The 16,367-nt window shown below is 49.7% G+C and overlaps 8 non-coding genes across 8 annotated transcripts; all 8 read right to left on the bottom strand.

The window, feature by feature from the left end:
- Nucleotides 1-1,578: 1,578 nt before the first annotated feature.
- trnad-guc (transfer RNA aspartic acid (anticodon GUC)) lies at nucleotides 1,579-1,650 on the bottom strand. The gene has a single exon. It is a non-coding gene; the product is annotated as a tRNA-Asp (tRNA).
- Nucleotides 1,651-3,575: 1,925 nt separating this feature from the next.
- trnad-guc (transfer RNA aspartic acid (anticodon GUC)) lies at nucleotides 3,576-3,647 on the bottom strand. Its single transcript has one exon. It is a non-coding gene; the product is annotated as a tRNA-Asp (tRNA).
- A 1,925-nt stretch (nucleotides 3,648-5,572) lies between these two features.
- On the bottom strand, nucleotides 5,573-5,644 carry trnad-guc (transfer RNA aspartic acid (anticodon GUC)). The gene has a single exon. It is a non-coding gene; the product is annotated as a tRNA-Asp (tRNA).
- A 1,925-nt stretch (nucleotides 5,645-7,569) lies between these two features.
- On the bottom strand, nucleotides 7,570-7,641 carry trnad-guc (transfer RNA aspartic acid (anticodon GUC)). The gene has a single exon. It is a non-coding gene; the product is annotated as a tRNA-Asp (tRNA).
- Nucleotides 7,642-9,566: 1,925 nt separating this feature from the next.
- Nucleotides 9,567-9,638, bottom strand: trnad-guc (transfer RNA aspartic acid (anticodon GUC)). Its single transcript has one exon. It is a non-coding gene; the product is annotated as a tRNA-Asp (tRNA).
- Nucleotides 9,639-11,563: 1,925 nt separating this feature from the next.
- On the bottom strand, nucleotides 11,564-11,635 carry trnad-guc (transfer RNA aspartic acid (anticodon GUC)). The gene has a single exon. It is a non-coding gene; the product is annotated as a tRNA-Asp (tRNA).
- Nucleotides 11,636-13,560: 1,925 nt separating this feature from the next.
- Nucleotides 13,561-13,632, bottom strand: trnad-guc (transfer RNA aspartic acid (anticodon GUC)). Its single transcript has one exon. It is a non-coding gene; the product is annotated as a tRNA-Asp (tRNA).
- A 1,925-nt stretch (nucleotides 13,633-15,557) lies between these two features.
- trnad-guc (transfer RNA aspartic acid (anticodon GUC)) lies at nucleotides 15,558-15,629 on the bottom strand. Its single transcript has one exon. It is a non-coding gene; the product is annotated as a tRNA-Asp (tRNA).
- Nucleotides 15,630-16,367: the final 738 nt, after the last annotated feature.

Raw genomic sequence — 16,367 nt, 5'->3', positions numbered from 1 at the left:
TGGACTCAACATGAAAGATTGCCCTTTTCAAGCTCGTCCCCTCAGCTTCAACTCCCACCCATCAATCGCTCCCTCATCAGAGAGCAGTGCTCCTGGAGGACGGTGGTGACTTTACTGCACGCTGCATCAGCTCCACTGTAAACGTCGAAACACTTTGCCAACAATTTCTTGATGTTTATAAAATCGTGAGGACGAACAGTTAATCGCAGGTTTACTTCCAACTCACGTCAGTCTCTGAGCCATGCGTTCAACATGGAAACATAGAAAAGAAGTGCAGGAGTAGGCCATTCAGCCCTTCAAGTCAGGCAGCATCCGAGGAGCAGGAAAATCAGGATGCTGCCTGACTTGCTTTGTTTTTCCAGCACCACTCCAATCGAGACTCTGATTTCCAGCAACTGCACTCCTCACTCGTTCCATTCAGCCCTTCGAGACATCACCACCATTCAAGATCATCATGACTGAACATGCCATTTCAGTGACCACTCCAGCTTCCTCTCCGTACCCCTGGATCACTTTAGCTGCAAGTTCCACGTCCGGCTCGCTATTGAACGTATCTCCCAAACCGTCTTAACCGCATCTTCCTGTGGGAGACAAGTCCACAGGCTCACCACTCTCTGAGAGAAAAATTCGTCCAGAATCGCTTGCCCTTCATTCTGAGACTGTGACCCCTGGTTCTGGACGTCCCCAACATTGGGAACTGGTGAACTTTGAAGGGCTTATGCTCGAAACGTCGAATTCCCTATTCCTGAGATGCTGCCTGGCCTGCTGTGCTTTGACCAGCAACACATTTTCAGCTGGGATCCCTCAGTGCCGAGCATGGATCTGCATGGGTTTCTCTTCAGAAGGGTCGGTGTGGACCTGTCCGTCTGAATGGCCTGCTTCCACACTGTGGTGATTCTATGGTGCCAACAGTGTAGGTTGAGTTCCTGCACGTGCTTTCTCAAGCTTGCCTCTGTGTTGACCTTCATGTTAACCCAGCCACTGGGCTTTGTCCTTCTATCGAGAAGAGCAGACAATGCCACTCAGATGACTTGGACTTTCCACTGTGGGTGTAGTACAGCCTGCCAGCAGCAGGGGACGGTGTTGCGTCACCTTAATCGCAGGATCAGGTCCAAACTCTGAGGGGGAGTGACCCCTTTTTGATTGGAGGGAGGGAGGAAGCGGGGAAACCTGACATTCATTTGTCGCTACCGGTTGCTTAAAGGTTTTCATTTGCACTCCGTTTGCGTGGGAGTTATATGCCCACCGACGGGACGAAGTAACAACAAAATCAGAATGGGAAACAGAAATTGCTGGAGAAAGTCAGCATCTGGAGTGGGGGAAGAAAGCAGTCAACGTTTGTGGTCCAGTGACGCTTCTCCAGAACGGCAGTTTTGATTGGTGGTCAAAAAGCAGGAAGTCTCAAATGGATGAAAGGACAAGTTTGCCAGGGAGAGCAGAATCGAGACTACGACATGTTTGGTTTGTTGGCAAGAGCAGGCCGCAAGGACATGTGAATGCACGCCTTTGGAGCAAACGGGACTTGAATTGGGCACTCCTGCATTGAGATATGGTGCGTGCCTCTCAAAATGCCGCCGACTCCCCGGCGGGGAATTGAACCCCGGTCTCCCGCGTGACAGGCGGGGATACTAACCACTATACTACCGAGGATTGCACGGCTTTGCGCTCTGCGACAGGGGTATTAGATAGAATGTGCTTATGTGTAATCTTGATTTGTTGTCAATTTGAGTTTTTCTTTAGATCATCTTCTACCTCTGTGGAGATGATTAAGATATCAGTTATTGTTGTTTTCATGTTTTATTGTGTGAATATCTATCTTTCAAGTAATCCGCCGCTGCTGTAAAACAGCCTTTTCGTTGTGCCCTACCATCTGTGTTAAACTTGGTCCGCTGCTGATCCACGCGCTCTCCCGTTACCTGCTTCTGACAAACTGATTCATACGCTGGCCTGGAATACAGCACAAATCCAGCAGCCTGGCTTCAATTCCCGCTGCCAAATGGACTCAACATGAAAGATTGCCCTTTTCAAGCTCGTCCCCTCAGCTTCAACTCCCACCCATCAATCGCTCCCTCATCAGAGAGCAGTGCTCCTGGAGGACGGTGGTGACTTTACTGCACGCTGCATCAGCTCCACTGTAAACGTCGAAACACTTTGCCAACAATTTCTTGATGTTTATAAAATCGTGAGGACGAACAGTTAATCGCAGGTTTACTTCCAACTCACGTCAGTCTCTGAGCCATGCGTTCAACATGGAAACATAGAAAAGAAGTGCAGGAGTAGGCCATTCAGCCCTTCAAGTCAGGCAGCATCCGAGGAGCAGGAAAATCAGGATGCTGCCTGACTTGCTTTGTTTTTCCAGCACCACTCCAATCGAGACTCTGATTTCCAGCAACTGCACTCCTCACTCGTTCCATTCAGCCCTTCGAGACATCACCACCATTCAAGATCATCATGACTGAACATGCCATTTCAGTGACCACTCCAGCTTCCTCTCCGTACCCCTGGATCACTTTAGCTGCAAGTTCCACGTCCGGCTCGCTATTGAACGTATCTCCCAAACCGTCTTAACCGCATCTTCCTGTGGGAGACAAGTCCACAGGCTCACCACTCTCTGAGAGAAAAATTCTTCCAGAATCGCTTGCCCTTCATTCTGAGACTGTGACCCCTGGTTCTGGACGTCCCCAACATTGGGAACTGGTGAACTTTGAAGGGCTTATGCTCGAAACGTCGAATTCCCTATTCCTGAGATGCTGCCTGGCCTGCTGTGCTTTGACCAGCAACACATTTTCAGCTGGGATCCCTCAGTGCCGAGCATGGATCTGCATGGGTTTCTCTTCAGAAGGGTCGGTGTGGACCTGTCCGTCTGAATGGCCTGCTTCCACACTGTGGTGATTCTATGGTGCCAACAGTGTAGGTTGAGTTCCTGCACGTGCTTTCTCAAGCTTGCCTCTGTGTTGACCTTCATGTTAACCCAGCCACTGGGCTTTGTCCTTCTATCGAGAAGAGCAGACAATGCCACTCAGATGACTTGGACTTTCCACTGTGGGTGTAGTACAGCCTGCCAGCAGCAGGGGACGGTGTTGCGTCACCTTAATCGCAGGATCAGGTCCAAACTCTGAGGGGGAGTGACCCCTTTTTGATTGGAGGGAGGGAGGAAGCGGGGAAACCTGACATTCATTTGTCGCTACCGGTTGCTTAAAGGTTTTCATTTGCACTCCGTTTGCGTGGGAGTTATATGCCCACCGACGGGACGAAGTAACAACAAAATCAGAATGGGAAACAGAAATTGCTGGAGAAAGTCAGCATCTGGAGTGGGGGAAGAAAGCAGTCAACGTTTGTGGTCCAGTGACGCTTCTCCAGAACGGCAGTTTTGATTGGTGGTCAAAAAGCAGGAAGTCTCAAATGGATGAAAGGACAAGTTTGCCAGGGAGAGCAGAATCGAGACTACGGCATGTTTGGTTTGTTGGCAAGAGCAGGCCGCTCGGACATGTGAATGCACGCCTTTGGAGCAAACGGGACTTGAATTGGGCACTCCTGCATTGAGATATGGTGCGTGCCTCTCAAAATGCCGCCGACTCCCCGGCGGGGAATTGAACCCCGGTCTCCCGCGTGACAGGCGGGGATACTAACCACTATACTACCGAGGATTGCACGGCTTTGCGCTCTGCGACATGGGTATTAGATAGAATGTGCTTATGTGTAATCTTGATTTGTTGTCAATTTGAGTTTTTCTTTAGATCATCTTCTACCTCTGTGGAGATGATTAAGATATCAGTTATTGTTGTTTTCATGTTTTATTCTGTGAATATCTATCTTTCAAGTAATCCGCCGCTGCTGTAAAACAGCCTTTTCGTTGTGCCCTACCATCTGTGTTAAACTTGGTCCGCTGCTGATCCACGCGCTCTCCCGTTACCTGCTTCTGACAAACTGATTCATACGCTGGCCTGGAATACAGCACAAATCCAGCAGCCTGGCTTCAATTCCCGCTGCCAAATGGACTCAACATGAAAGATTGCCCTTTTCAAGCTCGTCCCCTCAGCTTCAACTCCCACCCATCAATCGCTCCCTCATCAGAGAGCAGTGCTCCTGGAGGACGGTGGTGACTTTACTGCACGCTGCATCAGCTCCACTGTAAACGTCGAAACACTTTGCCAACAATTTCTTGATGTTTATAAAATCGTGAGGACGAACAGTTAATCGCAGGTTTACTTCCAACTCACGTCAGTCTCTGAGCCATGCGTTCAACATGGAAACATAGAAAAGAAGTGCAGGAGTAGGCCATTCAGCCCTTCAAGTCAGGCAGCATCCGAGGAGCAGGAAAATCAGGATGCTGCCTGACTTGCTTTGTTTTTCCAGCACCACTCCAATCGAGACTCTGATTTCCAGCAACTGCACTCCTCACTCGTTCCATTCAGCCCTTCGAGACATCACCACCATTCAAGATCATCATGACTGAACATGCCATTTCAGTGACCACTCCAGCTTCCTCTCCGTACCCCTGGATCACTTTAGCTGCAAGTTCCACGTCCGGCTCGCTATTGAACGTATCTCCCAAACCGTCTTAACCGCATCTTCCTGTGGGAGACAAGTCCACAGGCTCACCACTCTCTGAGAGAAAAATTCTTCCAGAATCGCTTGCCCTTCATTCTGAGACTGTGACCCCTGGTTCTGGACGTCCCCAACATTGGGAACTGGTGAACTTTGAAGGGCTTATGCTCGAAACGTCGAATTCCCTATTCCTGAGATGCTGCCTGGCCTGCTGTGCTTTGACCAGCAACACATTTTCAGCTGGGATCCCTCAGTGCCGAGCATGGATCTGCATGGGTTTCTCTTCAGAAGGGTCGGTGTGGACCTGTCCGTCTGAATGGCCTGCTTCCACACTGTGGTGATTCTATGGTGCCAACAGTGTAGGTTGAGTTCCTGCACGTGCTTTCTCAAGCTTGCCTCTGTGTTGACCTTCATGTTAACCCAGCCACTGGGCTTTGTCCTTCTATCGAGAAGAGCAGACAATGCCACTCAGATGACTTGGACTTTCCACTGTGGGTGTAGTACAGCCTGCCAGCAGCAGGGGACGGTGTTGCGTCACCTTAATCGCAGGATCAGGTCCAAACTCTGAGGGGGAGTGACCCCTTTTTGATTGGAGGGAGGGAGGAAGCGGGGAAACCTGACATTCATTTGTCGCTACCGGTTGCTTAAAGGTTTTCATTTGCACTCCGTTTGCGTGGGAGTTATATGCCCACCGACGGGACGAAGTAACAACAAAATCAGAATGGGAAACAGAAATTGCTGGAGAAAGTCAGCATCTGGAGTGGGGGAAGAAAGCAGTCAACGTTTGTGGTCCAGTGACGCTTCTCCAGAACGGCAGTTTTGATTGGTGGTCAAAAAGCAGGAAGTCTCAAATGGATGAAAGGACAAGTTTGCCAGGGAGAGCAGAATCGAGACTACGACATGTTTGGTTTGTTGGCAAGAGCAGGCCGCTCGGACATGTGAATGCACGCCTTTGGAGCAAACGGGACTTGAATTGGGCACTCCTGCATTGAGATATGGTGCGTGCCTCTCAAAATGCCGCCGACTCCCCGGCGGGGAATTGAACCCCGGTCTCCCGCGTGACAGGCGGGGATACTAACCACTATACTACCGAGGATTGCACGGCTTTGCGCTCTGCGACAGGGGTATTAGATAGAATGTGCTTATGTGTAATCTTGATTTGTTGTCAATTTGAGTTTTTCTTTAGATCATCTTCTACCTCTGTGGAGATGATTAAGATATCAGTTATTGTTGTTTTCATGTTTTATTCTGTGAATATCTATCTTTCAAGTAATCCGCCGCTGCTGTAAAACAGCCTTTTCGTTGTGCCCTACCATCTGTGTTAAACTTGGTCCGCTGCTGATCCACGCGCTCTCCCGTTACCTGCTTCTGACAAACTGATTCATACGCTGGCCTGGAATACAGCACAAATCCAGCAGCCTGGCTTCAATTCCCGCTGCCAAATGGACTCAACATGAAAGATTGCCCTTTTCAAGCTCGTCCCCTCAGCTTCAACTCCCACCCATCAATCGCTCCCTCATCAGAGAGCAGTGCTCCTGGAGGACGGTGGTGACTTTACTGCACGCTGCATCAGCTCCACTGTAAACGTCGAAACACTTTGCCAACAATTTCTTGATGTTTATAAAATCATGAGGACGAACAGTTAATCGCAGGTTTACTTCCAACTCACGTCAGTCTCTGAGCCATGCGTTCAACATGGAAACATAGAAAAGAAGTGCAGGAGTAGGCCATTCAGCCCTTCAAGTCAGGCAGCATCCGAGGAGCAGGAAAATCAGGATGCTGCCTGACTTGCTTTGTTTTTCCAGCACCACTCCAATCGAGACTCTGATTTCCAGCAACTGCACTCCTCACTCGTTCCATTCAGCCCTTCGAGACATCACCACCATTCAAGATCATCATGACTGAACATGCCATTTCAGTGACCACTCCAGCTTCCTCTCCGTACCCCTGGATCACTTTAGCTGCAAGTTCCACGTCCGGCTCGCTATTGAACGTATCTCCCAAACCGTCTTAACCGCATCTTCCTGTGGGAGACAAGTCCACAGGCTCACCACTCTCTGAGAGAAAAATTCTTCCAGAATCGCTTGCCCTTCATTCTGAGACTGTGACCCCTGGTTCTGGACGTCCCCAACATTGGGAACTGGTGAACTTTGAAGGGCTTATGCTCGAAACGTCGAATTCCCTATTCCTGAGATGCTGCCTGGCCTGCTGTGCTTTGACCAGCAACACATTTTCAGCTGGGATCCCTCAGTGCCGAGCATGGATCTGCATGGGTTTCTCTTCAGAAGGGTCGGTGTGGACCTGTCCGTCTGAATGGCCTGCTTCCACACTGTGGTGATTCTATGGTGCCAACAGTGTAGGTTGAGTTCCTGCACGTGCTTTCTCAAGCTTGCCTCTGTGTTGACCTTCATGTTAACCCAGCCACTGGGCTTTGTCCTTCTATCGAGAAGAGCAGACAATGCCACTCAGATGACTTGGACTTTCCACTGTGGGTGTAGTACAGCCTGCCAGCAGCAGGGGACGGTGTTGCGTCACCTTAATCGCAGGATCAGGTCCAAACTCTGAGGGGGAGTGACCCCTTTTTGATTGGAGGGAGGGAGGAAGCGGGGAAACCTGACATTCATTTGTCGCTACCGGTTGCTTAAAGGTTTTCATTTGCACTCCGTTTGCGTGGGAGTTATATGCCCACCGACGGGACGAAGTAACAACAAAATCAGAATGGGAAACAGAAATTGCTGGAGAAAGTCAGCATCTGGAGTGGGGGAAGAAAGCAGTCAACGTTTGTGGTCCAGTGACGCTTCTCCAGAACGGCAGTTTTGATTGGTGGTCAAAAAGCAGGAAGTCTCAAATGGATGAAAGGACAAGTTTGCCAGGGAGAGCAGAATCGAGACTACGGCATGTTTGGTTTGTTGGCAAGAGCAGGCCGCTCGGACATGTGAATGCACGCCTTTGGAGCAAACGGGACTTGAATTGGGCACTCCTGCATTGAGATATGGTGCGTGCCTCTCAAAATGCCGCCGACTCCCCGGCGGGGAATTGAACCCCGGTCTCCCGCGTGACAGGCGGGGATACTAACCACTATACTACCGAGGATTGCACGGCTTTGCGCTCTGCGACATGGGTATTAGATAGAATGTGCTTATGTGTAATCTTGATTTGTTGTCAATTTGAGTTTTTCTTTAGATCATCTTCTACCTCTGTGGAGATGATTAAGATATCAGTTATTGTTGTTTTCATGTTTTATTCTGTGAATATCTATCTTTCAAGTAATCCGCCGCTGCTGTAAAACAGCCTTTTCGTTGTGCCCTACCATCTGTGTTAAACTTGGTCCGCTGCTGATCCACGCGCTCTCCCGTTACCTGCTTCTGACAAACTGATTCATACGCTGGCCTGGAATACAGCACAAATCCAGCAGCCTGGCTTCAATTCCCGCTGCCAAATGGACTCAACATGAAAGATTGCCCTTTTCAAGCTCGTCCCCTCAGCTTCAACTCCCACCCATCAATCGCTCCCTCATCAGAGAGCAGTGCTCCTGGAGGACGGTGGTGACTTTACTGCACGCTGCATCAGCTCCACTGTAAACGTCGAAACACTTTGCCAACAATTTCTTGATGTTTATAAAATCATGAGGACGAACAGTTAATCGCAGGTTTACTTCCAACTCACGTCAGTCTCTGAGCCATGCGTTCAACATGGAAACATAGAAAAGAAGTGCAGGAGTAGGCCATTCAGCCCTTCAAGTCAGGCAGCATCCGAGGAGCAGGAAAATCAGGATGCTGCCTGACTTGCTTTGTTTTTCCAGCACCACTCCAATCGAGACTCTGATTTCCAGCAACTGCACTCCTCACTCGTTCCATTCAGCCCTTCGAGACATCACCACCATTCAAGATCATCATGACTGAACATGCCATTTCAGTGACCACTCCAGCTTCCTCTCCGTACCCCTGGATCACTTTAGCTGCAAGTTCCACGTCCGGCTCGCTATTGAACGTATCTCCCAAACCGTCTTAACCGCATCTTCCTGTGGGAGACAAGTCCACAGGCTCACCACTCTCTGAGAGAAAAATTCTTCCAGAATCGCTTGCCCTTCATTCTGAGACTGTGACCCCTGGTTCTGGACGTCCCCAACATTGGGAACTGGTGAACTTTGAAGGGCTTATGCTCGAAACGTCGAATTCCCTATTCCTGAGATGCTGCCTGGCCTGCTGTGCTTTGACCAGCAACACATTTTCAGCTGGGATCCCTCAGTGCCGAGCATGGATCTGCATGGGTTTCTCTTCAGAAGGGTCGGTGTGGACCTGTCCGTCTGAATGGCCTGCTTCCACACTGTGGTGATTCTATGGTGCCAACAGTGTAGGTTGAGTTCCTGCACGTGCTTTCTCAAGCTTGCCTCTGTGTTGACCTTCATGTTAACCCAGCCACTGGGCTTTGTCCTTCTATCGAGAAGAGCAGACAATGCCACTCAGATGACTTGGACTTTCCACTGTGGGTGTAGTACAGCCTGCCAGCAGCAGGGGACGGTGTTGCGTCACCTTAATCGCAGGATCAGGTCCAAACTCTGAGGGGGAGTGACCCCTTTTTGATTGGAGGGAGGGAGGAAGCGGGGAAACCTGACATTCATTTGTCGCTACCGGTTGCTTAAAGGTTTTCATTTGCACTCCGTTTGCGTGGGAGTTATATGCCCACCGACGGGACGAAGTAACAACAAAATCAGAATGGGAAACAGAAATTGCTGGAGAAAGTCAGCATCTGGAGTGGGGGAAGAAAGCAGTCAACGTTTGTGGTCCAGTGACGCTTCTCCAGAACGGCAGTTTTGATTGGTGGTCAAAAAGCAGGAAGTCTCAAATGGATGAAAGGACAAGTTTGCCAGGGAGAGCAGAATCGAGACTACGGCATGTTTGGTTTGTTGGCAAGAGCAGGCCGCTCGGACATGTGAATGCACGCCTTTGGAGCAAACGGGACTTGAATTGGGCACTCCTGCATTGAGATATGGTGCGTGCCTCTCAAAATGCCGCCGACTCCCCGGCGGGGAATTGAACCCCGGTCTCCCGCGTGACAGGCGGGGATACTAACCACTATACTACCGAGGATTGCACGGCTTTGCGCTCTGCGACATGGGTATTAGATAGAATGTGCTTATGTGTAATCTTGATTTGTTGTCAATTTGAGTTTTTCTTTAGATCATCTTCTACCTCTGTGGAGATGATTAAGATATCAGTTATTGTTGTTTTCATGTTTTATTCTGTGAATATCTATCTTTCAAGTAATCCGCCGCTGCTGTAAAACAGCCTTTTCGTTGTGCCCTACCATCTGTGTTAAACTTGGTCCGCTGCTGATCCACGCGCTCTCCCGTTACCTGCTTCTGACAAACTGATTCATACGCTGGCCTGGAATACAGCACAAATCCAGCAGCCTGGCTTCAATTCCCGCTGCCAAATGGACTCAACATGAAAGATTGCCCTTTTCAAGCTCGTCCCCTCAGCTTCAACTCCCACCCATCAATCGCTCCCTCATCAGAGAGCAGTGCTCCTGGAGGACGGTGGTGACTTTACTGCACGCTGCATCAGCTCCACTGTAAACGTCGAAACACTTTGCCAACAATTTCTTGATGTTTATAAAATCATGAGGACGAACAGTTAATCGCAGGTTTACTTCCAACTCACGTCAGTCTCTGAGCCATGCGTTCAACATGGAAACATAGAAAAGAAGTGCAGGAGTAGGCCATTCAGCCCTTCAAGTCAGGCAGCATCCGAGGAGCAGGAAAATCAGGATGCTGCCTGACTTGCTTTGTTTTTCCAGCACCACTCCAATCGAGACTCTGATTTCCAGCAACTGCACTCCTCACTCGTTCCATTCAGCCCTTCGAGACATCACCACCATTCAAGATCATCATGACTGAACATGCCATTTCAGTGACCACTCCAGCTTCCTCTCCGTACCCCTGGATCACTTTAGCTGCAAGTTCCACGTCCGGCTCGCTATTGAACGTATCTCCCAAACCGTCTTAACCGCATCTTCCTGTGGGAGACAAGTCCACAGGCTCACCACTCTCTGAGAGAAAAATTCTTCCAGAATCGCTTGCCCTTCATTCTGAGACTGTGACCCCTGGTTCTGGACGTCCCCAACATTGGGAACTGGTGAACTTTGAAGGGCTTATGCTCGAAACGTCGAATTCCCTATTCCTGAGATGCTGCCTGGCCTGCTGTGCTTTGACCAGCAACACATTTTCAGCTGGGATCCCTCAGTGCCGAGCATGGATCTGCATGGGTTTCTCTTCAGAAGGGTCGGTGTGGACCTGTCCGTCTGAATGGCCTGCTTCCACACTGTGGTGATTCTATGGTGCCAACAGTGTAGGTTGAGTTCCTGCACGTGCTTTCTCAAGCTTGCCTCTGTGTTGACCTTCATGTTAACCCAGCCACTGGGCTTTGTCCTTCTATCGAGAAGAGCAGACAATGCCACTCAGATGACTTGGACTTTCCACTGTGGGTGTAGTACAGCCTGCCAGCAGCAGGGGACGGTGTTGCGTCACCTTAATCGCAGGATCAGGTCCAAACTCTGAGGGGGAGTGACCCCTTTTTGATTGGAGGGAGGGAGGAAGCGGGGAAACCTGACATTCATTTGTCGCTACCGGTTGCTTAAAGGTTTTCATTTGCACTCCGTTTGCGTGGGAGTTATATGCCCACCGACGGGACGAAGTAACAACAAAATCAGAATGGGAAACAGAAATTGCTGGAGAAAGTCAGCATCTGGAGTGGGGGAAGAAAGCAGTCAACGTTTGTGGTCCAGTGACGCTTCTCCAGAACGGCAGTTTTGATTGGTGGTCAAAAAGCAGGAAGTCTCAAATGGATGAAAGGACAAGTTTGCCAGGGAGAGCAGAATCGAGACTACGACATGTTTGGTTTGTTGGCAAGAGCAGGCCGCTCGGACATGTGAATGCACGCCTTTGGAGCAAACGGGACTTGAATTGGGCACTCCTGCATTGAGATATGGTGCGTGCCTCTCAAAATGCCGCCGACTCCCCGGCGGGGAATTGAACCCCGGTCTCCCGCGTGACAGGCGGGGATACTAACCACTATACTACCGAGGATTGCACGGCTTTGCGCTCTGCGACATGGGTATTAGATAGAATGTGCTTATGTGTAATCTTGATTTGTTGTCAATTTGAGTTTTTCTTTAGATCATCTTCTACCTCTGTGGAGATGATTAAGATATCAGTTATTGTTGTTTTCATGTTTTATTGTGTGAATATCTATCTTTCAAGTAATCCGCCGCTGCTGTAAAACAGCCTTTTCGTTGTGCCCTACCATCTGTGTTAAACTTGGTCCGCTGCTGATCCACGCGCTCTCCCGTTACCTGCTTCTGACAAACTGATTCATACGCTGGCCTGGAATACAGCACAAATCCAGCAGCCTGGCTTCAATTCCCGCTGCCAAATGGACTCAACATGAAAGATTGCCCTTTTCAAGCTCGTCCCCTCAGCTTCAACTCCCACCCATCAATCGCTCCCTCATCAGAGAGCAGTGCTCCTGGAGGACGGTGGTGACTTTACTGCACGCTGCATCAGCTCCACTGTAAACGTCGAAACACTTTGCCAACAATTTCTTGATGTTTATAAAATCGTGAGGACGAACAGTTAATCGCAGGTTTACTTCCAACTCACGTCAGTCTCTGAGCCATGCGTTCAACATGGAAACATAGAAAAGAAGTGCAGGAGTAGGCCATTCAGCCCTTCAAGTCAGGCAGCATCCGAGGAGCAGGAAAATCAGGATGCTGCCTGACTTGCTTTGTTTTTCCAGCACCACTCCAATCGAGACTCTGATTTCCAGCAACTGCACTCCTCACTCGTTCCATTCAGCCCTTCGAGACATCACCACCATTCAAGATCATCATGACTGAACATGCCATTTCAGTGACCACTCCAGCTTCCTCTCCGTACCCCTGGATCACTTTAGCTGCAAGTTCCACGTCCGGCTCGCTATTGAACGTATCTCCCAAACCGTCTTAACCGCATCTTCCTGTGGGAGACAAGTCCACAGGCTCACCACTCTCTGAGAGAAAAATTCTTCCAGAATCGCTTGCCCTTCATTCTGAGACTGTGACCCCTGGTTCTGGACGTCCCCAACATTGGGAACTGGTGAACTTTGAAGGGCTTATGCTCGAAACGTCGAATTCCCTATTCCTGAGATGCTGCCTGGCCTGCTGTGCTTTGACCAGCAACACATTTTCAGCTGGGATCCCTCAGTGCCGAGCATGGATCTGCATGGGTTTCTCTTCAGAAGGGTCGGTGTGGACCTGTCCGTCTGAATGGCCTGCTTCCACACTGTGGTGATTCTATGGTGCCAACAGTGTAGGTTGAGTTCCTGCACGTGCTTTCTCAAGCTTGCCTCTGTGTTGACCTTCATGTTAACCCAGCCACTGGGCTTTGTCCTTCTATCGAGAAGAGCAGACAATGCCACTCAGATGACTTGGACTTTCCACTGTGGGTGTAGTACAGCCTGCCAGCAGCAGGGGACGGTGTTGCGTCACCTTAATCGCAGGATCAGGTCCAAACTCTGAGGGGGAGTGACCCCTTTTTGATTGGAGGGAGGGAGGAAGCGGGGAAACCTGACATTCATTTGTCGCTACCGGTTGCTTAAAGGTTTTCATTTGCACTCCGTTTGCGTGGGAGTTATATGCCCACCGACGGGACGAAGTAACAACAAAATCAGAATGGGAAACAGAAATTGCTGGAGAAAGTCAGCATCTGGAGTGGGGGAAGAAAGCAGTCAACGTTTGTGGTCCAGTGACGCTTCTCCAGAACGGCAGTTTTGATTGGTGGTCAAAAAGCAGGAAGTCTCAAATGGATGAAAGGACAAGTTTGCCAGGGAGAGCAGAATCGAGACTACGACATGTTTGGTTTGTTGGCAAGAGCAGGCCGCTCGGACATGTGAATGCACGCCTTTGGAGCAAACGGGACTTGAATTGGGCACTCCTGCATTGAGATATGGTGCGTGCCTCTCAAAATGCCGCCGACTCCCCGGCGGGGAATTGAACCCCGGTCTCCCGCGTGACAGGCGGGGATACTAACCACTATACTACCGAGGATTGCACGGCTTTGCGCTCTGCGACATGGGTATTAGATAGAATGTGCTTATGTGTAATCTTGATTTGTTGTCAATTTGAGTTTTTCTTTAGATCATCTTCTACCTCTGTGGAGATGATTAAGATATCAGTTATTGTTGTTTTCATGTTTTATTGTGTGAATATCTATCTTTCAAGTAATCCGCCGCTGCTGTAAAACAGCCTTTTCGTTGTGCCCTACCATCTGTGTTAAACTTGGTCCGCTGCTGATCCACGCGCTCTCCCGTTACCTGCTTCTGACAAACTGATTCATACGCTGGCCTGGAATACAGCACAAATCCAGCAGCCTGGCTTCAATTCCCGCTGCCAAATGGACTCAACATGAAAGATTGCCCTTTTCAAGCTCGTCCCCTCAGCTTCAACTCCCACCCATCAATCGCTCCCTCATCAGAGAGCAGTGCTCCTGGAGGACGGTGGTGACTTTACTGCACGCTGCATCAGCTCCACTGTAAACGTCGAAACACTTTGCCAACAATTTCTTGATGTTTATAAAATCGTGAGGACGAACAGTTAATCGCAGGTTTACTTCCAACTCACGTCAGTCTCTGAGCCATGCGTTCAACATGGAAACATAGAAAAGAAGTGCAGGAGTAGGCCATTCAGCCCTTCAAGTCAGGCAGCATCCGAGGAGCAGGAAAATCAGGATGCTGCCTGACTTGCTTTGTTTTTCCAGCACCACTCCAATCGAGACTCTGATTTCCAGCAACTGCACTCCTCACTCGTTCCATTCAGCCCTTCGAGACATCACCACCATTCAAGATCATCATGACTGAACATGCCATTTCAGTGACCACTCCAGCTTCCTCTCCGTACCCCTGGATCACTTTAGCTGCAAGTTCCACGTCCGGCTCGCTATTGAACGTATCTCCCAAACCGTCTTAACCGCATCTTCCTGTGGGAGACAAGTCCACAGGCTCACCACTCTCTGAGAGAAAAATTCTTCCAGAATCGCTTGCCCTTCATTCTGAGACTGTGACCCCTGGTTCTGGACGTCCCCAACATTGGGAACTGGTGAACTTTGAAGGGCTTATGCTCGAAACGTCGAATTCCCTATTCCTGAGATGCTGCCTGGCCTGCTGTGCTTTGACCAGCAACACATTTTCAGCTGGGATCCCTCAGTGCCGAGCATGGATCTGCATGGGTTTCTCTTCAGAAGGGTCGGTGTGGACCTGTCCGTCTGAATGGCCTGCTTCCACACTGTGGTGATTCTATGGTGCCAACAGTGTAGGTTGAGTTCCTGCACGTGCTTTCTCAAGCTTGCCTCTGTGTTGACCTTCATGTTAACCCAGCCACTGGGCTTTGTCCTTCTATCGAGAAGAGCAGACAATGCCACTCAGATGACTTGGACTTTCCACTGTGGGTGTAGTACAGCCTGCCAGCAGCAGGGGACGGTGTTGCGTCACCTTAATCGCAGGATCAGGTCCAAACTCTGAGGGGGAGTGACCCCTTTTTGATTGGAGGGAGGGAGGAAGCGGGGAAACCTGACATTCATTTGTCGCTACCGGTTGCTTAAAGGTTTTCATTTGCACTCCGTTTGCGTGGGAGTTATATGCCCACCGACGGGACGAAGTAACAACAAAATCAGAATGGGAAACAGAAATTGCTGGAGAAAGTCAGCATCTGGAGTGGGGGAAGAAAGCAGTCAACGTTTGTGGTCCAGTGACGCTTCTCCAGAACGGCAGTTTTGATTGGTGGTCAAAAAGCAGGAAGTCTCAAATGGATGAAAGGACAAGTTTGCCAGGGAGAGCAGAATCGAGACTACGACATGTTTGGTTTGTTGGCAAGAGCAGGCCGCTCGGACATGTGAATGCACGCCTTTGGAGCAAACGGGACTTGAATTGGGCACTCCTGCATTGAGATATGGTGCGTGCCTCTCAAAATGCCGCCGACTCCCCGGCGGGGAATTGAACCCCGGTCTCCCGCGTGACAGGCGGGGATACTAACCACTATACTACCGAGGATTGCACGGCTTTGCGCTCTGCGACATGGGTATTAGATAGAATGTGCTTATGTGTAATCTTGATTTGTTGTCAATTTGAGTTTTTCTTTAGATCATCTTCTACCTCTGTGGAGATGATTAAGATATCAGTTATTGTTGTTTTCATGTTTTATTGTGTGAATATCTATCTTTCAAGTAATCCGCCGCTGCTGTAAAACAGCCTTTTCGTTGTGCCCTACCATCTGTGTTAAACTTGGTCCGCTGCTGATCCACGCGCTCTCCCGTTACCTGCTTCTGACAAACTGATTCATACGCTGGCCTGGAATACAGCACAAATCCAGCAGCCTGGCTTCAATTCCCGCTGCCAAATGGACTCAACATGAAAGATTGCCCTTTTCAAGCTCGTCCCCTCAGCTTCAACTCCCACCCATCAATCGCTCCCTCATCAGAGAGCAGTGCTCCTGGAGGACGGTGGTGACTTTACTGCACGCTGCATCAGCTCCACTGTAAACGTCGAAACACTTTGCCAACAATTTCTTGATGTTTATAAAATCGTGAGGACGAACAGTTAATCGCAGGTTTACTTCCAACTCACGTCAGTCTCTGAGCCATGCGTTCAACATGGAAACATAGAAAAGAAGTGCAGGAGTAGGCCATTCAGCCCTTCAAGTCAGGCAGCATCCGAGGAGCAGGAAAATCAGGATGCTGCCTGACTTGCTTTGTTTTTCCAGCACCACTCCAATCGAGACTCTGATTTCCA

The sequence above is a fragment of the Hemiscyllium ocellatum genome, chromosome 35 (assembly GCF_020745735.1).
Source record: "Hemiscyllium ocellatum isolate sHemOce1 chromosome 35, sHemOce1.pat.X.cur, whole genome shotgun sequence".
Lineage (NCBI taxonomy): Eukaryota > Metazoa > Chordata > Chondrichthyes > Orectolobiformes > Hemiscylliidae > Hemiscyllium > Hemiscyllium ocellatum.
Note: the sequence above shows the minus strand (reverse complement) of the source record. Positions and strands in the feature narration are given on the sequence as shown.